Source organism: Muntiacus reevesi, chromosome 13 (assembly GCF_963930625.1).
Source record: "Muntiacus reevesi chromosome 13, mMunRee1.1, whole genome shotgun sequence".
Taxonomy (NCBI): domain Eukaryota; kingdom Metazoa; phylum Chordata; class Mammalia; order Artiodactyla; family Cervidae; genus Muntiacus; species Muntiacus reevesi.
In genome coordinates this window covers 55704800-55729167 of record NC_089261.1, presented here as the reverse complement: position 1 = coordinate 55729167, position 24368 = coordinate 55704800, and the positions used below count along the sequence as shown (strand labels likewise).

Below are 24368 nucleotides of genomic sequence, written 5' to 3'. Positions count from 1 at the left end.
GAATCTGAAGTTTTACAACACTTATGAGTTTTGAGGAAATCTGAGCCTTTTATCTCTTTAAACGCTGTCTTCCATCCTCTGTTATCTCTCTGCATCCCTTTTAGATGAATACTGGAGCTTTTTCTTGTTTTATTTTATTTTTGTAAATTTTTTGGGGGGCACCCCATGCAGCACGTGGGATCTGAGTCCCTTGACCAGGAATCAAACTGGCACCTTCTGCAGTGAAAGTGCAGAGTCTTAACCACTGAGCCACAGGGAAGTCCCCGGCTCATGGCTTTAGACATTTCTCCCCCTCCTCTAAAGCCCCCTAATTGCCTCTATGTTGTGTTAATGCAGAATGCTGGTTTTCTCAGAGTTCTCTCCAGTCTGTGCCCTGAAAAGCAGTCTATTAGTCCAGAAGCTCCTATGACCATGTTCATGTGAGGTTTAAGCTAAGACCAGGAAAATAATGACTCAGCATTTGACCCCCTCCTCTTCTGTCTTCTACTCTGTACAGCTCTTGAGCCTGGATAGTTTTCCTTCTCATTTACATCATACCCTACATTTTTCTACTCTAGTATTGCAGAACTCTGTGATCTGTTTCTCTAGGTGTGCCTTCTGCTGCATTAATGGTAACTAACGCTGTGTTTTTAAAGATCCTGGTTTCTCTAAGGAAAACGATGTACAATACTGTTTTCTTGCTTTGGAACCAGAATTCTTTTTGGATGTTAAACTCTAAACATCTTTGTTTTTTCTATCTTGTATGCATTCATGCTAACATGCTTCAGTTATGTCCAACTCTTTGTGACCCTATGGACTGTAGCTCACCCAGCTCATCTGTCCATGGAATTCTCTAGGCAAGAATACTGGAGTGGGAAGCGATTCCCGTTTCCAGGAGATCTTCCTGACCCAGGGATCAAACCCACATCTCTTTTGTCTCCTGCATAGGCAGGCAGGTTCTTTACTAGCACCACCGGGGTAACCCTTTTATTTATCTTATGACATTCCTAATCCTTAGGTAGAGAAAATGCTACCCGTGATAGAAAGGTGGAGTCAGACATAGAAAAATACACAATCTTAAATGTAGATCTACTTCAAAATAATAGCATCTTTCTTATATGGTGGCCTTATTATCTCTCATTTATTACCTCCCTCTGCCTCTTTCCTGACGTATTTGTTCAAATGTTCTTTAAATTTTATGCAACAGTAAGGATGTTATGCAATGTCTATCAAAGACCCTGGTGAGATACTTATGCTACAGAAGTTACTTCTCTTAATATTTATAAATAGATATTTAATACATACAAGTGGCTGTGTATTTATTAGGACTCTCCTTCACATGTGCTGAATATTGAATTAAGCACTGAAGGGAATAGACAAGAGGTGCAAGTTCCTGATAATCTTTTAGGAAATTAAAATATAGTTGGGAAGACATGAGAACACAAGACAACCCAAGAAAGCAGTATGAATTATAGGCATTTATTATAATTGCTATACAGGGTCAAATAATGAAGAAATCAGCAGAGTTCAAAGCACCTGGGGGATCACTTTCTGGAGAAGTTGGCATTAAGTCTTTGGTAGGGTGGTAACTTTGGAAGATGCTGAAAAGAAAGAATTGAACCACCAGCAGAAGGAATAGACATCGAGAAAGCAAATGGGACAGAATACGGGAGCCATAAGACACTTTGCCTGACTGAATAGGAGAAGTTATATTTAAGAACAATGTAAAATTCACAGAATGTTCAGGAAACTTTAAAAAAATCCAGTAGACATTTTTTTAATTAAATTTTTTATTGGATCATAGTTCCTTCCCAATGTTGTGTCATTTTCTGCTGTATAGCAAAATGAATCAGTCATATGTATACATATATTCACTCCTTTTTAGATTTCCTTACCATTGAGGTCACCACAGAACTTTGAGTAGCATTTCCTGTAAACATATTTTGCAATATGTAGCTGCTTCCCCTAAGGGTCTTCTAAAGCTCAAATTGCGAAAACTAATATCACAGGAAATAAAATTGGAAAATTTTGAACTCTTAAGGCAATAGCTATCAGACACCAAAGTGATATATGAGGCACATTACCTTGTATAAATTCCCTCAAACTGGTTAGATGACCCCTACATTCCGAATACAAAAGGGGTGGAGAACCTGGAAATTAAAGGCAGATTTCTTTGATGTGAGCTGAGGCTTCAGGAGACATGTCCACAAGGAGGTAGGTTGAATAGTGTTTCCACATTTCCCCTCTTAGTGCTAGAAAGAGACGCATCGAGGAGACTCAGTGAGAACTGAATGTGTACCCCTTGAAGTTTTGGAAGTGGCAGTAGAGACAGTACTGATTTCTGGTTACTCTAAAGGCCAGGAGATGAGCTTGTGAATAGCTCATGGTAGAGCAAGCGAGAGATGCTGCGAGGGGGTTAGCCCATTTCCCCGGGGTTCGTTGCAGAGTTCCCTGTGGAGCAGATGTGAGCCTTGAATGTGAGAGAGTCACCCTGAGGCTGCCCGGTCCTGTCGCCAAAGACTGTCCCAAGGCTGGACTGGTCTCAGCAGATAGAGGCTAAAGGTGTCACTTGGTGTTGTGGGTGTCATAAGTGATAAAGTGAGATGTATGACTCCTGTCAAGGGTGTACAGATGAAAGAAAGGTCCCCAGTGATTGGAGAAGGGGGATAAGTCACTGAACCTGGAAAAGCATCCATTGGTTAGGAATCAGCTTTAAGTAGATGCTAGCCCTCTTAGGTCAGTGACCAGAAAGTTAATTTTCCTTTTCCACTGACCACTTCTTTCCCCAGCTCCCCTCTTTCACTCCACTCCCATGTTCTAGAGGCCTTGGAACCAAGGTTGACTGGCTGGTGAGGAAGAACCTGTGGAAAGAATAGAGGACCCTCTTCACTGGCAGTTGGTTTCTACTATAGCAAGCTATGGAGGTTTGACAATTTAGAGAAAGACAAAAATCATATGATATTGCTCATATGTGGCATCTTTAAAAAGGGTAAAAATGAACTTATCCTCAAAACAAAAATAGAGGTACAGTTGTAGAAAATAAACTTATAGTTACAGGGGGGTAGGGGGGAATATTGGAAGATTGGGATTGACATATACTCACTACTGTATATAAAATTGATAACTAACAATATAAAATTGATAACTACCCACCTGTATAGCTCAGTTGGGTAGACATTTTAGCATAGGGAACTCTACTCAATACTCTGTAATGACATATATGGGAAAAGAACCCAAGAAAGAGTGGGTATATGTATGTGTGTAACTTACTCACTTTGCTGTCCATCTGAAACTAACACAAGATTGTGCATCCACTATACTCCCATAAAAATTATAATTTTATGTATTTGTTTTTGGCTGTGCTTGGTCTTAATTCCTGTGTGGGCTTTTCTCGAGTTGTGGCATGTTTTGGGTATGCGGGCTTCTCATTGCAGTGGCTTCTCTTGTTGCAGAGCAGAGGCTCTAGGGCCTGGGGCTTCAGTAGTTGCAGCTCCCAGGCTCTAGAACGCAGGTTCAATCATTGTGGCACACGGGTTTAGTTGCTCTGTAGAATGGGGATCTTCCCAGACCAGAGATTGAATCCATGTCTTCTGTATTGGCAAGCAGATTCTTTAACACTGAGTCACCAGGGAAGCCCTACTCCCTTAAAAATTAAATGAAAAAAGAAAAGATAAAAAAATAAAGTCACCTTTCTGTATGTAGCTGGGTATTCTGATTTCTAAATTGAGATTATATTTGGTGAATCAATGTAAGTTTTTTTTTTTTTAAGTCTCAAGTGATCAGGGTATGGATAAAGGCCTGACTTATTGGCTCAAAAGATGCTACATTCATTTCCTGGGGCTGGTGGGACAAACTACCACGATCTGGGTGGCTTGGAGCAGGAAACATTTATTCTCTCACAGTTCTGAAGGCTAGAAGTCCAAAGTCAATAGGACCTAGTCAGTAGGGCAATGGTGTATCTAAAAGCGCTCGAGGGTCATTTGTTCCATGACTCTCTCAGCATCTGTTGTTGCCGACAATCCTTGTATTCCTTGGATTGCAGGCACATCTCTGCCTTCCTAGTTACATGGCCATCTCTCTCTGTGTCTTTGTCTTCATGTGGTATTCTCCTGTCTGTGTGTATATTTTTGTATCTCACCTTATAAGGACACCAGTCATGTTAGATTTTGTCGACTCTGTATAATGTCATCTTAACTTACATCTGTACTTAATCTGTCTGCAGACTCAGTCTTTCCAAGTCCTTCTCTCTTGTAAAAATTTTGTGGACCAAATAGGACTAATGGTCATTCGGTGTACATCAGTTCAGTTATTCTGATTGATTTTTTAAAGATTATTATTTTTTCTCAATTTTTTATTTTATATTGGAATTTAGTTGATTTACAAAGTTGTGTTAGTTTTCAGTATACAGCAAAGTGATTTAGTTGTGAGTATACATATATCTATTCTTTTTTAGATTCCTTTCCCATGTAGGTTATTACAGAATATTGTATAGAGTTCTCTGTGCTATACAGTAAGTCCTTGTTTATCTATTTTATATATAGCAGTGTGTATATATTAATCTCAGACTTCTCATTTATCCCTCCATACCTTCCCCTTTGATAACCATAAATTGTTTCCTCTGTAAATCTGTTTCTGTTTTGTAAATAAGACCATTTGTATCTTTTTTTTTAGATTTCACATATAAGTGATACCATATGATTTTATAATTGCTTTTTAAATTACCCTTTCCTGACTGCATAATATCTGTTCAGTTTTTTCTGCTGCTTCAGCACATTTCATATTGTTTAATGATGGTATTTTCATGAATTGCTTGAAATAATTGTCTACAAACTTCCTCCATTTGACAGTGTTTTTCTTGAGTCCTTTTTGTTTATAATGGTTTCTCTAAAATGTATTGATTACAATAGGGCCTCACAAGGTGTTTTTTTGAATTGAATTGAGTATTCACAAGAGTAGACAAGGGTCAGCTGCTTTAAGTGAATCTTGAAGTATCCCAGTTTCTTGGAGGACATCTTTAAATTAAAATCCTCAGCAAAGTCAAGGGAAGCTACTGCAGGGGAGTGACAGCTTACTCATCCTCTTGAAATGCGATTTAATCTTTTTTCCTTACCTGCCCAAAGTCCTAAAACAACTATTTCCTTTGCCCTCATTGACTGATTAATAAATCAACAAATTAAGAACTAGCCAGTATGGTATGATTTTAATCATTCCAACATGTGGCTCACTAGGGCAGTGATTTTCTAAAGGGTTGCAAGATTTTTTTAAAAGGAGAACAATGAAATATGTATATTATCAAGTGTGAAACAGATCGCCAGTCCAAGTTGGATGCATGAGACAAGTGCTCAGGGCTGGTGCACTGGGAAGACCCAGAGGGATGGGATGGGGAGGGAGGTGGGAGGGGGATTCAGGATGGGGAACACATGTAAATCCATGGCTGATTCATGTCAATGTGTGGCAAAAACCACTACAATATTGTAAAGTAATTAGCCTCCAACTAATAAAAATAAATGAAAAAAACTAATAGTAATAATGATGTTCATAATTATATTGCCTAGCATTCATTAGGTCTGTGTCTTTCCTATGTACTTGTCTTGTTTATGTATCTTATCAATTCTACGAAGTAGGAAGAATTATCATTCCGATTTTACAGATGAGAAAAGTAGGTTTATAGAGTTTCATTCCCTTCCCTAAATTCACACAGCTAGTAAGATGTGGTGATTGCAATTATATGATTGTTCTTCTAATGACTGTTACAGCCAATTAATCAACATTGCTTTTAACTGTTAATGTTTCTTCAAATAACTTTCTTAAGGGGAGATTTTAAAATTCTTACCTATGTGACAGTTCTTTTTGGAGAACTATTGCTCAGACTTGAATTTCTTATCCTGCAATCTGAACATTCAGATAATGATGCAATAAAATCTTTTATGGGACACTCCTCAAGATGGTTATATGCTAAGGGAGGGAATAAGATATATTTTCATAACTTTTGACTCCTATCAAGTACTTTCCTTCTCGGAGCAGCATAGAAAAATCCTGAAATTGCGGCTCTAAGGAGGGCAATCTGCAATTATTTACTGAGTCATCCCAACAATATCTCGCTTTATCATTTTTGTGGAAAGGCATAATAGGAAAACACCCAAACTTGTGTGAACATTTTAAAAGCCCTCCTCACTAGGGGAGGGAGGGAACTAAGTTTAGATAATTGCAAATTCCATTTCAGTCTGTTATGTTCCAAGTAAATGTTCTGTCTCAACATGGATTACATCTTATCTTTAGAAATGATTGAAGCTATTGCTTTTCCTTGTTGGAGTGCTGGTCTTGTTCCCATGTGAGAAAAGAAAGGCAGGCAAAGAAAACAGGGCTGAGGATCTGCGGCAGTCACCCATGCTCTCAGCTGCAGGGGAGAGGGGACCTTTGGGGAAATTACTTGGCATTTAAAGCAAGTGGTTCCCAAGGCAGCTGCTGAATGGAGCTGAATATTTTGTTAAATGATTTTCTTCTCTGACCTTTATTACTAATAAATCTTCTTTAAGCATTTATAGAGTGAAAAGAAAGGTTGTTTTTATTAATCTCTCTTCTTTTTGCCCACAGAACCCAAAGAAATGGTGTTGCCTGGCAAGAGATTTGCTATACTTCATGAAAAATCAGAACAAGGTAATGCTTATTTTGAATTGATATATATTTTTTCAGGCTGTTTAACACTGATGCATTCAACTAGTTGGTTTTTTCTTGATTCCTTGTTTTAGCTATTGGATAATCAATCAGAAAAGTAAATCATTATCTGAAAAGTAGAAGGAATGATTTTTGATGATCATCATGTTGAGGAAGTTGATGGTAAATTTAAAATATATATTAGCTTAATGCATTGTGGATAATGATTCCTTTTCTGACACTATACTTGCATTTGTTTAAGTGGGTGGGTAGGATCTTGACTGTCCCCAAACCCTGGGCCATGGACAGATGCTGGTCTGTGGCCTGTTCGGAACCAGGCTGTACAGCAGGAGTAAGTGGTGGGCAAATTAGCAAAGCCGCTCCCCATCACCCGCATTACTGCCTGAGCTCCACTTCCTGTCAGATGAGCGGCAGCATTAGATCATTAGATTCTCATAGGAGCACAATAAATATAATGCCCTTGAATCATCCCCAAACCACTCCCGCCCTCCGTGGGAAAAATTGTCTTCCACAAAATCTTTGGACCCTGGTGCCAAAGAGATCGGGGACTGCTGTTGTACTCTGTTTGGAAATAACTCCAATTAGTGTATCATATTTACAAATAATAGACAATGAGAAATAGTAAATATTTCATAAGATTTTCTTTTTATTTCAGCATTAGTCAAATGGTTTAATATATTGCTTCTTGAATAGGCAAAAAAATTTTAGTACAAATTCCTGGAAAAACTTCATCGAGTTTGATGGAGACACTCTTATGCAAAGCATATATTTTCTTTGGAAAGACTGAATTATATCATGCATTTGTTGAATAGCATGCCTGATTATACTCAACAGATTGCATGTTTAGTTGCTAAATTTTCCAACTGAGTGTGATTTATTTACATACGTGGGCCCTAGAATGTGAACGCTCATGCAAATATTCTAATGACATATATGCATAAACAAAGCAGAGCATAGATGCAGATATAAAATGTATGTTTCATGAATAAAACTCCTGTCTCAAAAGAATTTTTACTAGAAAGTGTTGAGAAGGTTAGAATTATGATGGGAACTAAAGTCATCTATCTGTATTACCTACTTATATAACTGTGAAGATATGATGTCACTTTACATATATGAACAGACATACTGGATTTGTTGAAATGTATAATAGGCTGCATACTAATTGGAACCAACTGGGTTCTGTTTTTGACAAATTGATGAATTCCTAAAAAAAAAAAATGAGTGCTGAAACAAAGGAAGCCTTTGAATTGAATGGACATCAGCCAAAAACTAGGCTCTGAACTTTAATTTGCAGTGGAACAAAAATAAATTGCTAGTTTGAATTACAAACTGGGGTGTTTCTGTTTATTTCTGGCTTTAGTTAATGCTTCAAGGGAGGCATAAACTCTTTAAGGAAGTAGCTTCTCTCCTCTAATGGAGATTTGTGATTGTAGGCACTCTATACTAAAATGTTAAATCAAACTGTAAGGTATTTTTTAATGGCTAATGAAATCAGTTGAAGTTTTGCTTTATCAAAAATATTAACTGTGACTCCTCAAGAAGAGCATTATAATAAAAATTGATATCTAGACAGTATATAGAAGTGGTTGAAGCTGAGCACTGTGATATAAGCATAGGGATATGGAGGGTAGAAAACTGCTGACTGAGAGGGCATTAATGCAAGATGACACAGTGAGACAGAGAAGGAAACACGCTGAGATGGAGATAATGAAGAGGGTCAAGGGTCCACGCCCTTTATAATGAAAATAAGGATGAAGAGAGGATGCACAGACTACCCAGGATGCACTCATGTGAAATGTTTCTTTTTTCCAAAGGTATGTATATACTAATACATTCAATCTTATTAGACTTTTATTTCATTTATTTAAGATAGGGATAAACTTACTTCAAACTGAATGTAATCAACAAAAAGGTGAGGCGAAGGAGGGAAATTCCCATTAATGTGGCAGAATGTCCAGCATTGTGTACCTGGAGTAACAAAATTTGCTTCTTCCCAATGTGCAAATAAAATTGGACCAGTTCTGTATGTTGGCAGTCCAAGTACTTTCCTCTGATAATGCTCCCAAAGAGATTATGCTATAGGATACTGGTGTGTGTGTGGAGGCTGGGAGTGGGGTGTGAAGGAGAAACTAGGATGGGAGAAATGGTGTTCATGTCATCGCCTCACTAGATTGGTCCTTTGGACCCACTGAAATAGGGGTGTTTGCAACTTTATAAAAAATTCCTGTTAATAAGGCAAAGAGCGGTAATGTTCTGATGCTCTGTCACTATTATCCTAAATGGGATATATGCATTTCAATTTCAATGTTTAAATAGTACAAGTTCAAGGCATATTAGTAAAGCTGTTATTTTTGGACAAATGGGACCATTCAACTTCTCTCAATTGCACGTGATGACTAACACACTCATTTTGAGTACCGTTAACTCTGGGAATGGGGCTTGGAGAGCAATCTATTGGGCTAGCAGGCACTTTTGTGTGTGCAGATACCTGAAAGTTCTACATTTGACTTTTAAAAAAAGGGTTTAAAAGTAACTTTTCATGTAGTGTTTTATTATTAAAGTCTCAGATGTCTGTTGGTTACAGTGTTCTTAATTCCCAAATAGAGACAACTTTACCTAGTCAGGTTAAAATACCCTTCTCTGTACCTAGTGAGATTATGCACAAAAATAAAGACTGCTATTCTGTTCCATTTTAAACAGGTTTATATGTCCTCAAAATAGATTGAGTTTCAGTTAGGAAAATTTGATGCTTATAATTTATTTATATTATGTAGGAATATTAAATGTTAGTCTCATATGCATTTAACTTCCCTATGGGAAAGTGAAATGGGATATTAAGGACTCAGCAATTTTTTGATGTACTCTATTGTCTATAAATAGGTTGAAATCTGGGCTTAATATAAATGCATTTTTTGAGAATCAAAAATAAACTGTCATAAGGCTAGTGTAAAGCATTATTTATGCTCTAGGGCACTAAGAAATAAGTGATAAATATATTGCTTAGAGATTGGTTTCATTGTGGTCTATTATTATTGGCTGTAGAATAGAACATTATGTTGATATAATACATGTTGACATTTTTTAAAGGATAAAATTCTTTTGATATTTTAAGAGCTTATTACAATTATATTTTATATTATTTATTGCAAACTACTGTTAAGTAACAATGGCAAGTAAAGCATCAGATTTGCAGGTTGATCAATCAGTTAAAGTCCATGAATCACAATGAGAGTTCGAAATACCTCTACACGTGTGATGAAAGTGGTGATGTAATTGTTGTGATGCTTTGACTAATGCATGGACAATAGACACAGTGCCTTACAGAAATAGAACTGTAACATCAGACAGTCATCTCCTGAAGAGAATTTAAACTGAAAGTCAAAGAATTAATCATTGAACACCTTCATGGAGAAGTGATTAAAAAGTAATTCTGAAAGGTGAATTTACATAAGGAAGAGATAATTTCTATGAATTTACCTTTTCTTAAAATGAGTTTTGTTATTTGCTGAAGTTCTTGGTGCTCTTTACTCTTCCGAGAATTAGATTCAGCAGATACTCTATCTTTTTTAAACTAAAGAAAACGCCCATGTATAGTATTAATGGAATAGTCATATAGAAGCCATTTGTTATTATTGTTCACTTGCTATGTCCGACTCTCTGAGACTCCATGGACTGAAGCCCACCAGGCTCCTCTGTCCCTGGGATTTTCCAGGCAAGAATACTGGAGTGGGTTGCCATTTCCTTCTCTGAGGGATCTTCCCAACTCAGGGATCGAACCCATGTCTCCTGCATTGGCAGGTGGATTCTTTACTGCTGAGCCGCCAGGGAAGCCCCATAGAAGCCATAGAATTGCCTTCTACGAATGTTCACATTCTTGCATTGTTTCCCCACCTATGTTTCTTACCGCGATTGTTTCTCTCTTCCTCCACTCTATACCCTAAACATCCTCATCTTTCCTTATGCTGGAAACTCCATTTGAAATGCCCAGCCTTCTTTCTTCCTTATTCCAAAGCCTGTGTAACCTTAAAACTGCTCTTTATGGAGCCTTCTGAGTTCCTCATCATGCTATAACTATTTCTCTTCCTTAACCCATATTTACTCTGTCAAGTAACCTAGATACACTATCTGTCACACTGTCACTGATTTATGAATATTGCTATATAATAGCTCCCTGTGTGCATGTATTTATGCATGTATGTATACGTACATTATAAAACTTTTTTATTTTGTGTAAAGTCACACACTGACATGGGACTTTCTTTTCCTTTGGTGTGATTGTGAAAGAAGGTTCTTCTGTGGCCCACTTTTACTCCCACTTGTGAGTGAAGTAGACAGGCTTTGAAGAAGTGAAATTCTTGCATCTCTAAGATACTCACTGAAGGAATATTTAAAAGGTTCAAGAGGGAGGGGTATGTAAATAGCTGATTCATGTTGTACAGCAGAAGCTAACATAATGTAAAGCAGTTACCCTCCAATTAAAAAAAAGGCTCAAAGATTCCTTTGTACTATGAGGATTATAATTTAGCAGTGTTTTATATTAATTAGGACTAACTTAAGAACTTTCTCTCCCTTTATGATATCTTTTCAATGTGAGTAATACATAAAATCAAATATTCTCATTTATAAAGCAAATAATTTTCAACTGTTGAAATACATTTCCTTCATCAAAGGAAGGTTGGCTAATTCAAAGGTTGCACAATTCAATTACCTATCGGCTTTGTGCCTCTTTGCACATGCCACTGGAGAAAACTCGAACCCAAGCTATGCAATGAGGGCACTTTTGCTAAGAGCAAAACACTGGTCTATAAGGACACTACCTATTGCATATCTTACATCAAAATCAATTGGGAAAAAAGTCATATTGTAATTTGCCACCTCAGTCAACTTAATATTTATCTACTGTGTTCACTGATTTGATGACTGAATTGGAAATCCACTCCAGTATTCTTGCCTGGAGAACTCCATGGCCAGAGGAGTCTGGTGGGCTGCAGTCCATGGTGCCACAAAGAGTCGGACATGACTGAGCGACTAACATTTTCTCTTTTTTGGTTTTTATTTCATGTTTGAGTATGTTTGTCCCTTTCTTTCTCTGGATGTATGTTTTTAAAGCATTTAAAAATTACGCCGCTAGATGTCAGCAGCAACCTCCTAGGGTTCCTGTGGCCTTAAATTGTAACAAAATTGGTACCTGATTAGAACATCTTATCTGAGAATAGTAAATATTCAGTTTGCAAGTTTAAAAAATATTTTGAGGTGTGAGGAAGATAAAACATTATATAATATTTAGACATTATTTTTCAACTGGTTTTTGTTCACATGTGACAGGTTACATTTTTTCTTTTTTTTTTAAATGTATATTTAACTGGAAGAGAATTGCTTTACACTGTTGTATTGGTTTCTGCTGCACAATAACGTGAATCAGACACACACACACACACATGTCCCCTCCCTTTGAGCCCCCCTCCCCTCATCCCAGCCCTCTAGGTCATCAGAAAGCCCCAGGCTGAGTTCCCTGTGCTACACGGCAGCTTCCCGCTAGTTGTCTATTTTACACATGACACATGTCAGTGCTATTCTCGCAATTCGCCCTACCCTTTCCCTTACCCCACCATGTCCATGAGTTCATTCTCTGCATCTGTGTCTCTGTTCCTGCCCTGCAAATAGGTTTGTCAGTACCATTTTTCTAGATTACATCTATATGCATCAACATATGATAATTGGGCAGGTTACTTTTGCTTCTAGTATTCTCTCAACCAACAAGGTGGCATGAAGACACATGTGTGAGGCTGAGGAATTTGTCAGACATTGGACCTGATGCCAGAGCTTGACATTTCTGTTTTAATGCCTTATGATTCATTTATGCTGCGATGGCACGGGTATTTGTGCTCTGGCATGTCTCATTCTGTTTGTGTAGGAGCATTTTTGGAGCTACAACCTATCAAAAGATGGTGTGGTATTAATTTTTCAGCATCCACATCTGTGCACTGTTTCCGTAGTAATGTCTAAACTTTCCTGGATCTGTGCTCTTTTATTGCAAGATACTCAGGACATTTTGATAGATGCCAAACACCCATAATACTCTTCCAGTTCAGTTCAGTTCAGTCGCAAAGAGTCGGACACGACTGAGCGATTGAATTGAACTGAACTGAAAGAGCATTATGCGTGTTTGCTCACCAGTTGACAAAGACAACCTAGAAATATGAAAAGAATGCTATATGCTATTTTTCATGAATTATAATACATATGATTGCTGAATCCTTAAGATAGCAGTTTACAGTATCACAAATATTCTTTTTTCCAGCCATTAACTATAAATTATAGTATGGGCCAGTGTTCAGTAGATACTATTACATATTCATTATTTTAAATAATGCAGTTATTATTTGGTGAGATGAGAATCACATTACCAGGAAGATTCAGAGTAATCTGTTGAATTTTAGTTATCAGTTGAAATTCAGTCTTAGGTGATTGGCTATGAGTTGACCAAGCATGAAATAGATTTTTAAATGACTATTTGGAACAACAATTCCTATTTGGAACAACTTTTTTGGAAAAATTCTGCTTTCAAAGCATTTTAAAAAACACCTTAGCAAAAGTTGGAAAAGAGAACTGTGAAAACATTTCTTTTCCTGAAGTCAGTTTTATCAAAGAAAATACTAATGTAGATGATACACCCTTATCACTTCTAAGATTTAAAAAATCTTTAGTTGGTTCAGTGAGGGGGCTAACTTGACTAGTTCATAGGCTAAGGAAATAATTCCTTTCATATTGAAGTTGTTATATTTGAGAACTATTGGTTTAAGAGATTATCAGCAAGTTTCTTGTTACATCCCTGTTTTAGAACTACAGTGAAAAAGACTTAACCAAGGTTTTCCCCCAAGCATGTGGTTGTTACTCTAGTTATGCTTGTAGGTGATGGGGCAAGCATATGAAATCATGCTGCTGTTACTTGACCCATGTAATTTCTCACATGGAGTAGGTGCTGTTGATACACGGAAGGTATGTTACTAGCCAGATGTTCAGTTAAAGCACTTGCAACGTTGAACCTGGTGCAGAAGCGCACGGCTTGCTCCACCATTACGGTACATTCCCCACTTGGAGTACTTACCCCTCCATCAGGGAGTCAGGGATGGCATGTGACGGGGGCGTCTGTCTTCAATCTGTCCCTTTCTTCACCTTTGGGAATAGTTCAGTGACTCAGATGTATTGAAGTCTTTTGAGGTAGAGATGCTGACAGTTTCACGCAGACTGTACAGCTCCAGATTAAGAAACTAACCCCCGCCTCTTCCAGCGCCGCTGGTGCGTTTCTCCTCGGCGTGTTCATTTGCCTGCGTGTTGTCACAGGTCACGTTAAAGCAGACAGAAGGTCAGGTTCCCTTTGGGCGGTTCCAGAAACCCAAACAACTCAGCCTGACATTCAAAGACCACTTCAGGACTTCCCTGGCAGTCCAGTGGTTAAGGATCCGTGCTCCCAAAGCCAGGAGGATGGATTCAATCCTTGGTTGAGGAACTAAGGTCTTGCAGCCGCCACTCTGTGAGGCCAGTAAATAAATGCGTAGAATAAAACTGTTTAAAGACAAAAGAAGGACCACTTTGCTGCTGGTGCATCCCAGATTCTTCCAACCTCCTTTCCATCCGATTCCTCTTCCAGGTGTGGTCTTCTAGCCCATGCAACCTGCTTGAACCCAGGCCTGTGTACGATTGACTTTTTTCTACCTGGATGACTTTGCATTTGCTCTTACATTTTTCTCCCCTCCCAACTTCTTATTAATTTCAGAGAGAAGAATGTAGTAGGGGCACTTCTCAGGAGCCAGTTGGCCTGGTTTGTATTCAAGTCCCAGATAGGTGGTTTATTAGCTTGTTGCTGCCTGACCTAATGCAGGCTGTTTAACCCGTGGGAGATCTCATATTGGTTTCTTCTACAAAACTATGAAAGAATACTTAAATAATTTAGTTAATGTTAATATTAACTTAGCTTATTAATATTAACTTATATATATTAGCTACTATATATCAACTCTTATCAAGTCAGTCCCAAAATTTGCTTCCATAAAATTTAGTCTGAATACTTATCATTCTTCATACAATGATTATTAATCTCATTGGCACATATTTGCAATTTTACCTGCCTACCTGTCAGTATTTGGTGATCTGTACAACTTGGTATATTATTTTCCTCATCAAAAAGTAAGATAATAATACTTGCCATAGCCATACCAAGGGTTATTATGAAGACACAATTGGAAGGACTTCCCTGGCAATCCAGTGATTACGACTTTGCACTTCTGATGCAGGGCTATGGGTCTGAACCCTGGTCAGGGAACTAGGATCCCATATGCCATGCAGCATGGCCAAAAAAAACAAACCAAAATGGAGAACAAGAATAATAGCAAGGTTATCTTTCATTCCTGCTTTTGTTATGTACAAAGAGCTGAATTAGGAGATTTACCACCCTGAGTAATCACATAACACCTTACACATATTTGATGCATGATGTCCAGGGAGGCAATGAATCCACATTTAATTGACGACAAGGAGACAGCAGAACATGCAAGTGCAAAAATCAGTTAGAAATGGAAATGTGTTGAGTTCAAAAGAGAAGTTACAACCTGAGAAGGAGTTTTGCTTGAAGCTGTTTAAATGAATGAATGACTTACCTGAAGGAGAAAGTGCAGACAGAGAAGAGTAGCTATGAAAGAACCCACCACCCACTCACACACACACCACCCACCCACACACCACCCACACACACACCGGTCAGAGGGGTGAACCTCACAGTCATGTGTTTCTCCAGTTTTTGTTAAAACAAGGTGTATAATAATGTTTTCTTGGAGCTAATGCATTTTTTCTTTTAAAATCCACGGTTGAAAGTAGCATCAGACATAGACGCATTATGTCCAAAAATACTAGGACAGATAACATTTCTCATCCTAACTTTTGACCTGATGTAAATATCATAACATCAACAATTAATCATGCAACAAAATTATTGCTGTCTATTTTTCATGGGAGAAGTTTGATATTTGATCTGATTGGTGATATGCTAGCTGGGCATACATCAGATATATCAATACAGGATGTGTGAAGGGCTTTAGAAGATCATGGATTATCCTTTTACTGTGATGGAAGTAAATAACTTTCCATTACTATAATATACTTAACTTTTGATACTTTTCTTGCTAATTTATTAAAATGGCTAAAAATTTGATAGATCAGCATTCTCTGTAGCCCTCACGAAATTTATGGTAGACATCTCATTTTCTTCGGGCAGCTGGGAAACCCATTCTGGGAATGCTGGCAAGTTATGGGTAATAATAACAGCAGATATTTATTGACTGCTTATTTGATGTCAGGCACTGTTCTAAACACAATATGAAGCATTAGGGTGTACTCTTACCTCTGTGTCAGTTTTGTCATTATTACTGTGGAACAAACACTTAATGAGCAAAACTCATTGGCACGGGTATGCAGATTATATGGGTGGTTTAACATGGTCTCAGCTGGGATTGCTCATGTTCTCTGCTGGAAAGTCGGCTGTGGGTTTTTGCTGATCTTGGCTGAGTTCTCTCATGTTTCTGGCTAACATACTGAACAGTGCAAAGTTGTAGAACATTTCCATCATCTTACTGTGTTCTTTTGAATGGTACTGCTCTAATTGGTCAGACATGAGAGCTTCTGCTCTAGTTAACAGGGTTCTGTTTCATTTATACTCACAGGAAAAGTCTGCCTTTTGTAGCCTGTCCTGCATTCTTTTCTAGGCCCTGGACATGTGGATAATGGTTTATTTTCTTGGCTACATTAGTTTTCTTTCTTTAGTCCTGCCTGACTTTCAGAACAATTCAACTCACAGAAGTTATCCTAGTAACAAAAGATACCGCTCTGAAAATACTTGAGGGCTGTGTTCTCCCAGCAGAGAGTCCTCATTGAGCACTCATGGCTTCTTTTGACTTGAAAAGTGAACTCTGGTTGTGGAGTGGGTATTACTGCCTCAGAAAAGAAAAAGAATAACTTCCAGGCAAAAGGGCCTTTCTTCTCCCTAGGTGTAATTTTTCTTGAAAGCTTGTTTATTGATTTTCTTGGTAACAACTGAGCTTGCAGCTATAAAAGAAAAAAAAATAGAAGCAGGGAAATAATACCAACAATCAACAAGTTTATTCATCAGCTCTATCTCATGTAGTCAGTCACACAGGACTATGAAATGAAATGTACCATATGCCCTAATCCTAGTTTTATTACAGAGTTCATAGAATTTAGTTCATCAGAAGGGAAAGCAAATGCTTCAACTTTCAAGCAAGGTTCTATTCCCATTATAAAAGGGACTGTGACTGAATTAATGTCATCGTGTGAGCTGAGTGCTGAAACTGGGGTGGACTGAAGTAGACATGGGTGCTTCATGGGATGGTACTGGGTACAATTAAAATGGTGTTGATTTTGATCTCTGATCAGTCTGTCACATTGCCTGAAATAACCTCCGCCAGCATTCATCCTATGGGAAAGCATCTTCTTAAATTTCTGATCCATGTGATAACACTTTAAAAAAGTTCTATCATCAGGTAATTTTGGAAAATGCTGAATTTTATATCTCCCTCCTGTAGTTTTATGACACACATTAGAATATTAGTCTCTGAAAATCCTGCTGTAAAGAAACCTGTTTAACTTTGTTTAACCCAGTGTTTCCTCGAGTTAGTGGACCATGGAACCTTTTCTACTTTAGTATACTTTTGTGTAATACTCATTCCACCCAGAGGCTAGGTTTCAAGGAAGCACACTTTGTGAAATGTTGCTTTAGAAGAAACCATGAATTCCTAAGAGGGCTTGCTTTAGAACCCAAGAGTTGCTGGGTATGAGTAACACTGTCGCCAAGGGCATCCATCCGTACTGACTGTGTGCGTGTGCGCGCGCGCACATGGGCTCACTTGTGTCTGACTCTTTGTGACTCCATGGAGTAGCCCACCAGGCTCCTCTGTCTGTTGGATCTCCCAGGTAAGAAGTATTGGAGCGAATTTCCTCCTCCAAAGGATCTTCCCGACCCAGGCCAAACCCGAGTCTCTTGTCTCTGGCGTTGGCAAGAGTGTTCTTTACCACTAGCACCACCTGGGAAGTACAATGTTTGCTAAAGAGGGCTATTTCAGGAGGCTTCCTGAGGAGTCAGATGATGGCCAACCACCTCCTGCAAGGTCTTTTCTGGGATGTGAGGCTTTGAGAGCTATGTTTCTAGGAAGGTCAATTTTATAAGGCATCGAAAGGTAGAAGATTTGCTGAAGAAAATTTTACTAGCCCCTGTGACTTCCAGATAGTGTTCAGTCACTTCCTTCCCCTTTGCAAATAACTGTTTCTCAGAATAGTGGATCCTATCACTCTTTTTGCTTTCTCAGTAACCATTCATTCTTTCATCTGGAATAAACTTTCATTCAATCTCTCATTCCAGTAAAACTCCTCTTTCTCAGATAGCTAGTTTTTTTCTTTCTTTCTTCTTCTCTTTACCAAATGTAGTGACTTCTTCCTGGGTGAACTGATTACCCTCTAGGATTTTGGTTTCTACATCTTTCAAGTTCTACATTTGTATCTCCAGCCAAGGGCACTCATTTGAATCTTCAAAATACATTCCTACTTTCAAACTTATATCAAAAATTGATCTTGTTACAAACTTATACTCTAAACCTCTTCCTCCTGTAGACCATTGGAAGAGCCATTATTTACCTAGTCGCCCAACCCCAAAGCCTAGGAATAGCTCTTAACTTTCCCTTGAAGTGAAGTGAAGTGAAGTCACTCAGTTGTGTCCGACTCTTTCCAACCCCATGGACTGTAGCCTACCAGGCTCCTCAGTCCATGGAATTTTCCAGGCAAGAGTACTGGAGTGGGTTGCCATTTCCTTCTCCAACTTTTCCCTTAGTCAATCACATTTCTCAAGATATTATCTCCTCTATCTGATAATCTACATCTCCTTCCATACCTTAGGTTCTAGAGTCAAATCACAATGCTCCTACCTGATATCTGAGTGATCTTGAACAAGCTATCTTGTCTGTTATGCCTCAAATTCTCATTTGTTCACTGGGGATGATAATAATGCCTAAGTGAATTATTGTGAGCTTGTGAAAATTAAACTGGAAAAATTAGAAGAATAGAGAGAATATTAAGTTGATTAAATTGACATTTTTTTGTTTCCCTAGTGGAAGGAAGATGTAGTTATTTATTAATAGGTAGAAATTCTTAATGGGTTAATTAGTGTTTTTACAGGGGCAAATATATTTTAAAATGATATAATAATAAATTCAACAATAACAAGAAAAACTAAAGTTGTGGTTTGGTTTTAATTCAAGGGAAGTTTTTATTAATAATTTTTCTCCTTTCATTATGCAATTAAGGGCTATTGTTGGGAAATAAAGAAAGGGAAATGAACTATCTTTACCATCCTTTAGGCTAACAGAATTGATTGTATATCTGATGAAGCAAATAAAAAATAAGAACCTCAAAGTAACATTTCTAGGGCATTTTTATTACCTGTTCAATCAGGCCAGAGTGAAGCTTATAGGGTTAGCATCTTATAGGGTTAACCAGCATGAACATTGTCAATACAAGATGAAACCCTGGTTGTGAATTGCAGTCTCCTGTATATGTCTCTTATTTTTTGCTTGATGGTGAAAACCCCTATTAAAAATTATATTATACATAGGATAATGCATAGAATAGTGTAGGAAAGCTATAGAGCCATATGTACTCAGGCCTACCTACCATCAAAAGAAGAATGCATGACTGATGATAGTCATTCCTTCTTTCAATAAATATTAATGGCTTCTTAGTTGTTATTGTTGTTCAGTCACTCAGTTGTGTCCGATTCTGCGACCCCATGGACTACAATACACCAGGTGTCCCTGTCCTTCACCATCTCACAGAGCTTGCTCAAACTCATGTCCATTGAGTCGGTGATGCCATCCAACCATCTCATCCTCTGTTGTCCCCTTCTCCTCCTGCCTTCAATCTTTCCCAGAATCAGGGTCTTTTCTAATGAGTCAGTTTTTCACATCAGGTGGCCAAAGTATTGGAGTTTCAGCTTCAGCATCAGTCCTTCCAATGAACACCCAGGACTGATCTCCTTTAGGATGGACTGGCTGGATCTCCTCGCAGTCCAAGGGACTCTCAAGAGTCTTCTCCAACACCACAGTTCAAAAGAATAAATGCTTTGATGCTCAGTCTTTATGATCCAACTCTCACATCCATGTATGACCACTGGAAAAACCATAGCTTTGACTAGATGGATCTCTGTTGGCAAAGTAATGTCTCTGATTCTTAATATGCTGTCTAGGTTGGTCATAGCTTTTCTTCCAAGGAGCAAGCGTCTTTAATTTCATGGCTGCAGTCACCATCTGCAGTGATTTTGGAGCCCCCCAAAAATAAAGTCTGTCACTGTTTCCACTGTTTCCCCATCTATTTCCCATGAAGTGAAGGGACCAGATGCCATGATCTTCACTTTTTGAATGTTGAGTTTTAAGTCAGTTTTTTCACTCTCCTTTTTCACTTTCATCAAGAGGCTCTTTAGTTCTTCTTTGCTTTCTGCCATAAGTGTGTTATTGTCTGCATATCTGAGGTTATTGATATTTCTCCTGGCAATCTTAATTCCAGCTTGTGCTTTATCCAGCCTGGCAGTTTGCATGATCTACTCTGCATTTAAGTTAAATAAGCAGGGTGACAATGTATAGCCTTGACATATTCCTTTCCCAATTTGGAGCCAGTCTGTTGTTACGTGTCTGGTTCTAACTGTTGCTTCTTTTTATAAAAAAAATTAATTTATTTATTTTAATTGGAGGTTAATTACTTTACAATATTATAGTGATTTTTGCCATACATTGACATGAATCAGCCATGTGTATACATGTGTCCCCCATCCTGAACCCATCTCCCACTTCCCTCCCCATCCCATCCCTCGGGGTCACACAGGTTTCTCAGGAGGCAGGTAAGGTGGTCTGGTATTCCCATATCTTGAAGAATTTTCCACAGTTTGTTGTGATCCACGCAGTCAAAGGCTTTGGCATAGTCAATAAAGCAGAAATAGATGTTTCCCTGGAACTCTGTTGCTTTTTCGATGATCCAATGGATGTTAGCAATTTGATCTCTGGTTCCTTTGCCTTTTCTAAATCCAGTTTGAACATCTTGAAGTTCTCAGTTCACATACTGTTGAAGCCTGCTGTTCATGTACTGTTGAAGATCTCTGGTATGGACCATTAATTCCTGATGCAGGGGATATGAAGTCCTTGCCCTACTGGAACTTATATTCCAGTAAGAAGAGACAGACAGTAAACAAAGTAAGGAATTGTACTATATTTTAGACAGGGACTGCGGAGATGAGTAAAGCAGGAAAGAGGGACAAGGTATCTTGTAATAGCATATTTAAAGAGAGAGGCTTGGAAACCTCACTAGGAAGATGCTGTCTGAGCAAAGACCATGGGGTCAGTGAGTGGTTCTGATCAAAAGAATGAGTCGATCTGATTTTTCTTTTACCAGGATTGCTCTGGCTACCCTTTGAGAATAGATACAAGGGGAAATCAGTCATTAGGTTACTGCAATAATCCAGGCAAGAGATGGTAGTGGATGAGGCCAGGGAAGTATTGTAGTATTGGAGTTGGTAAGTGGCAGAGACAAGGTTCAGTCTTAATATGCATGGAATCTTAGAGGCCTGTGTTCTGATCTGCAGAAATGCCAGGATTACCAAGGAAGCCTGAGAGAGGGAACAAAATCCAGAAACACCAGGGAAATAGCAGGAGAATCATTAGAAAGTCAAAGGCAACCCAAATAAGAAGAAGGTATGAACGTTATTCAGCATGGCAGAGAATTCAACTATGTGTCTGAAGGGGGTCCCTCAAATCTGACAAGTAGAAGACTGTGGGTGACATTATCAGGAAAATTTTAGTGGATTCACTAGAGCAGAAACAACCAGTTGAAACTGGGAATTGAAAAGGTGTAGAGAGAGAATATAGGTTTTATATATATTTATACCTCCCAATCCACAGTAAGAAATACATTTTATCATGTGGTCCACTGCACATGTCCACACGTACTAATTTACATAGTTTCTCATGACATAACTACTACTTTTTATATGTGCCATGTCCTCTATTTTCTACTCCCTTCTATGTAATTTCTTTTAAAAAATGCTAGCAGTAATCTACTAAATTGATTTTATAGCCCACTCTGGGGTCTTGACTCATGATTTGAAAAACACAGTCATGATCAAGATAAACGATAGCCCATTATAACCTTTGCCCACATTCCCTTCATGACTATCAGTCTCATATTTTGGCCTTTGTGTTGAAACTTTCAGAAACACGTTTTCTTTTACACAGACAGAGTTTTTATTCTTCCATCTCTAGTCATAATCAACAGAATAACTTATTCACACTTATTTGACTATTGCTAAGACTTCATGGCTGTACTCATAGATAAGTTTTGCTTTCCTGCCAATTAAACCATTTGTGCATGTTTCCCTATTTTATTCTGTCTCTATGACATTTAAGTAGAAGATCCATTACCCATGGCAGAGTGAGTCAACTGTGTTGAGAAGCTTTAACCTCAGCTGGGATTTGGAACAGACTGTTTGTGAGCAGTGTTTGATATTTAACTAGGAGAATAAATGTTTATCAATAAAACGGATGACATTAAGTAATATTTTAGGTGGACATCAGAGGACTTAGTGTAGATCAATAAAAATAATGATTGCTTCCTGTTCTATAAATCTATGCTAATAGTAAAGCTTATAGAACAATATGAAAAATAAGCTTTACTTTAAAGGAAATAAGAGGAGGGGATAGTAGGCAGTCAAAAGAGGTTTGTCCCCCCAAACATGAAATTGTCACTAAGTTGAGCATAAGGATGATGTTGAAGATTTTTGAGAGAAGGGAATAAATAATAGAGGTGATATATTAGGAGCAATGGTAGAAGAATTCCACTTAAGGATGCGGAGGATCACCTCTCCTTTGAGGTTGGATGGTTCCAATATTAGTTAAGTTTGTAGATGGAGAATGGGAAGATGAGATGATTGTTTACTAATGTTGGTGGTTTTCTTTATAAATTAGTAATCAAGATCTTCTGTTGACCATGGCTGATTCATGTCAATGTATGACAAAAACCACTAAAATATTGTAAAGTAATTAGCCTCCAATTAATAAAAATAAATGGGGAATAAAAAAAGATCTTCTGTTGAGAGTGAGAGGGTGTTTGTTAGGAGAGTACTTAAGGATAACATTAAATTTAGAGTTGTCATTTAGTAGAAGGAGCTGATCCAAGTTCAGGGCATTGATGGATGTGACGGGTTGATACAGACCTGTCTGCATTCTTAAATTCTCTCTTTTTTGCAATTGGTTTAAAGCTAAGATCATGAATTGATAATTCACAGAAGCTGGATTGGGCCCATAAATTTCTTTTGTTTGTTCCCCATTATATTAAGCCAGATTTTGAAATCAGTAGCTTTACTTGCAAGTTTAGCTTTCCAGGTTAAAAAAAAAAAAAACAGCCAGAAGATCTGGGAATATTTCACTGGAGCTGAATAATGTCTATTTCCTTTAGTAAAGGCCTGAATTGTCCATTCATTCAGTAATTCTCCCCTCTTCCCAGCTCCCTGCCAATTACCCAATGTGCATTTACCCATGCCATTCACCTAGGATGCTTGTCTGGCCCCTGTAGGCATATGAGTGTAAAACCCCTGCTTTAAACCTATGGGATTTGTCTTTGAAAAAAGTAGTAAAGGCAGGCTTATTTATTTAGCCTCAGCCTAGTCAGTCTAAGGTGGTTGCAACTCAGTGGATTAGATGGGTTTTAAGGTCTAGTTACCAACCCTGAAGACTGAGCTTTAGGAATTGACTCATGTCAATCAAATACAAGAGAGATTTCCCATTAAACGTGTACTCCTGAGCAGGCTAGGTGATGAACAGTGTACCCCTTTCCTGTCTGTAAGGTCATTCAGCAGTCTAAATCATTTACTCATTTATTGATACACTCTCCCCAATTGTTATTATTAATAAGTGTCTACCATGAGTCAAGAAGCATGTGAGTTTGTGGACTTACAAAGATAAATGAGAAATAGATAGGTATCTCTAGACAGACAGATGAATATGCTTCCATCCCTCACAGAACTTAAAACTCAGAGCAGGAGACAAACAATTTAGTAATCACAACATTGCTCTTGGTATTCCAAGATGCTGTGGGTATTCATAGTCAAGGCATTATCTATGAATGCCAGAACTTGACTGTATTGATATTAATCAAAGAAGAGTGGGAAAAGATGTTCAAATGAAGGGAATTGCATTTGCTAAATTTGGAGATGTGAGAGCAATAGGGAACTGAAAGAAATTACCCATGACTATAACATAAAGGGCAGTAATAAAAACTGAGAAATAAGGCTGAGAAGGTGACAGAGACCAGGTCTCAGACAATCTGGTAAACCTCTTACTGGACTTGGATTTTGTATCATGCGCAACAGGAACCCCCAAATGGTTTAAATTTGAGTAGTGACTTTACTAGATTCTATTTCTGAAAATCACTCATTTTACATTGTGGAAAATATATACCAAGGAGAAGGCTGACAACTTGAATATACTATCTAATATATACTGAGTATTTAATGCTTTCCCAACACATGACAAGGCCTCTTGCATTATCTTATTAATTTTATAATAGTCCTGTGAGACTGGGCTTTATAAGTATTCCAGTTGTAAATGTGA

General features: G+C 38.0%; 1 protein-coding gene across 1 annotated transcript in view; it reads left to right on the top strand.

The window, feature by feature from the left end:
- INPP4B (inositol polyphosphate-4-phosphatase type II B) overlaps positions 1–24368 on the top strand; it is an 838347-nt gene that overhangs the window by 133536 nt on the left and 680443 nt on the right. Inside the window, exon 2 of the mRNA XM_065904252.1 lies at positions 6574–6636. The gene's annotated coding sequence lies outside the window, so the exon portion shown is untranslated. The remainder of the gene's footprint in view (positions 1–6573; positions 6637–24368) is intronic.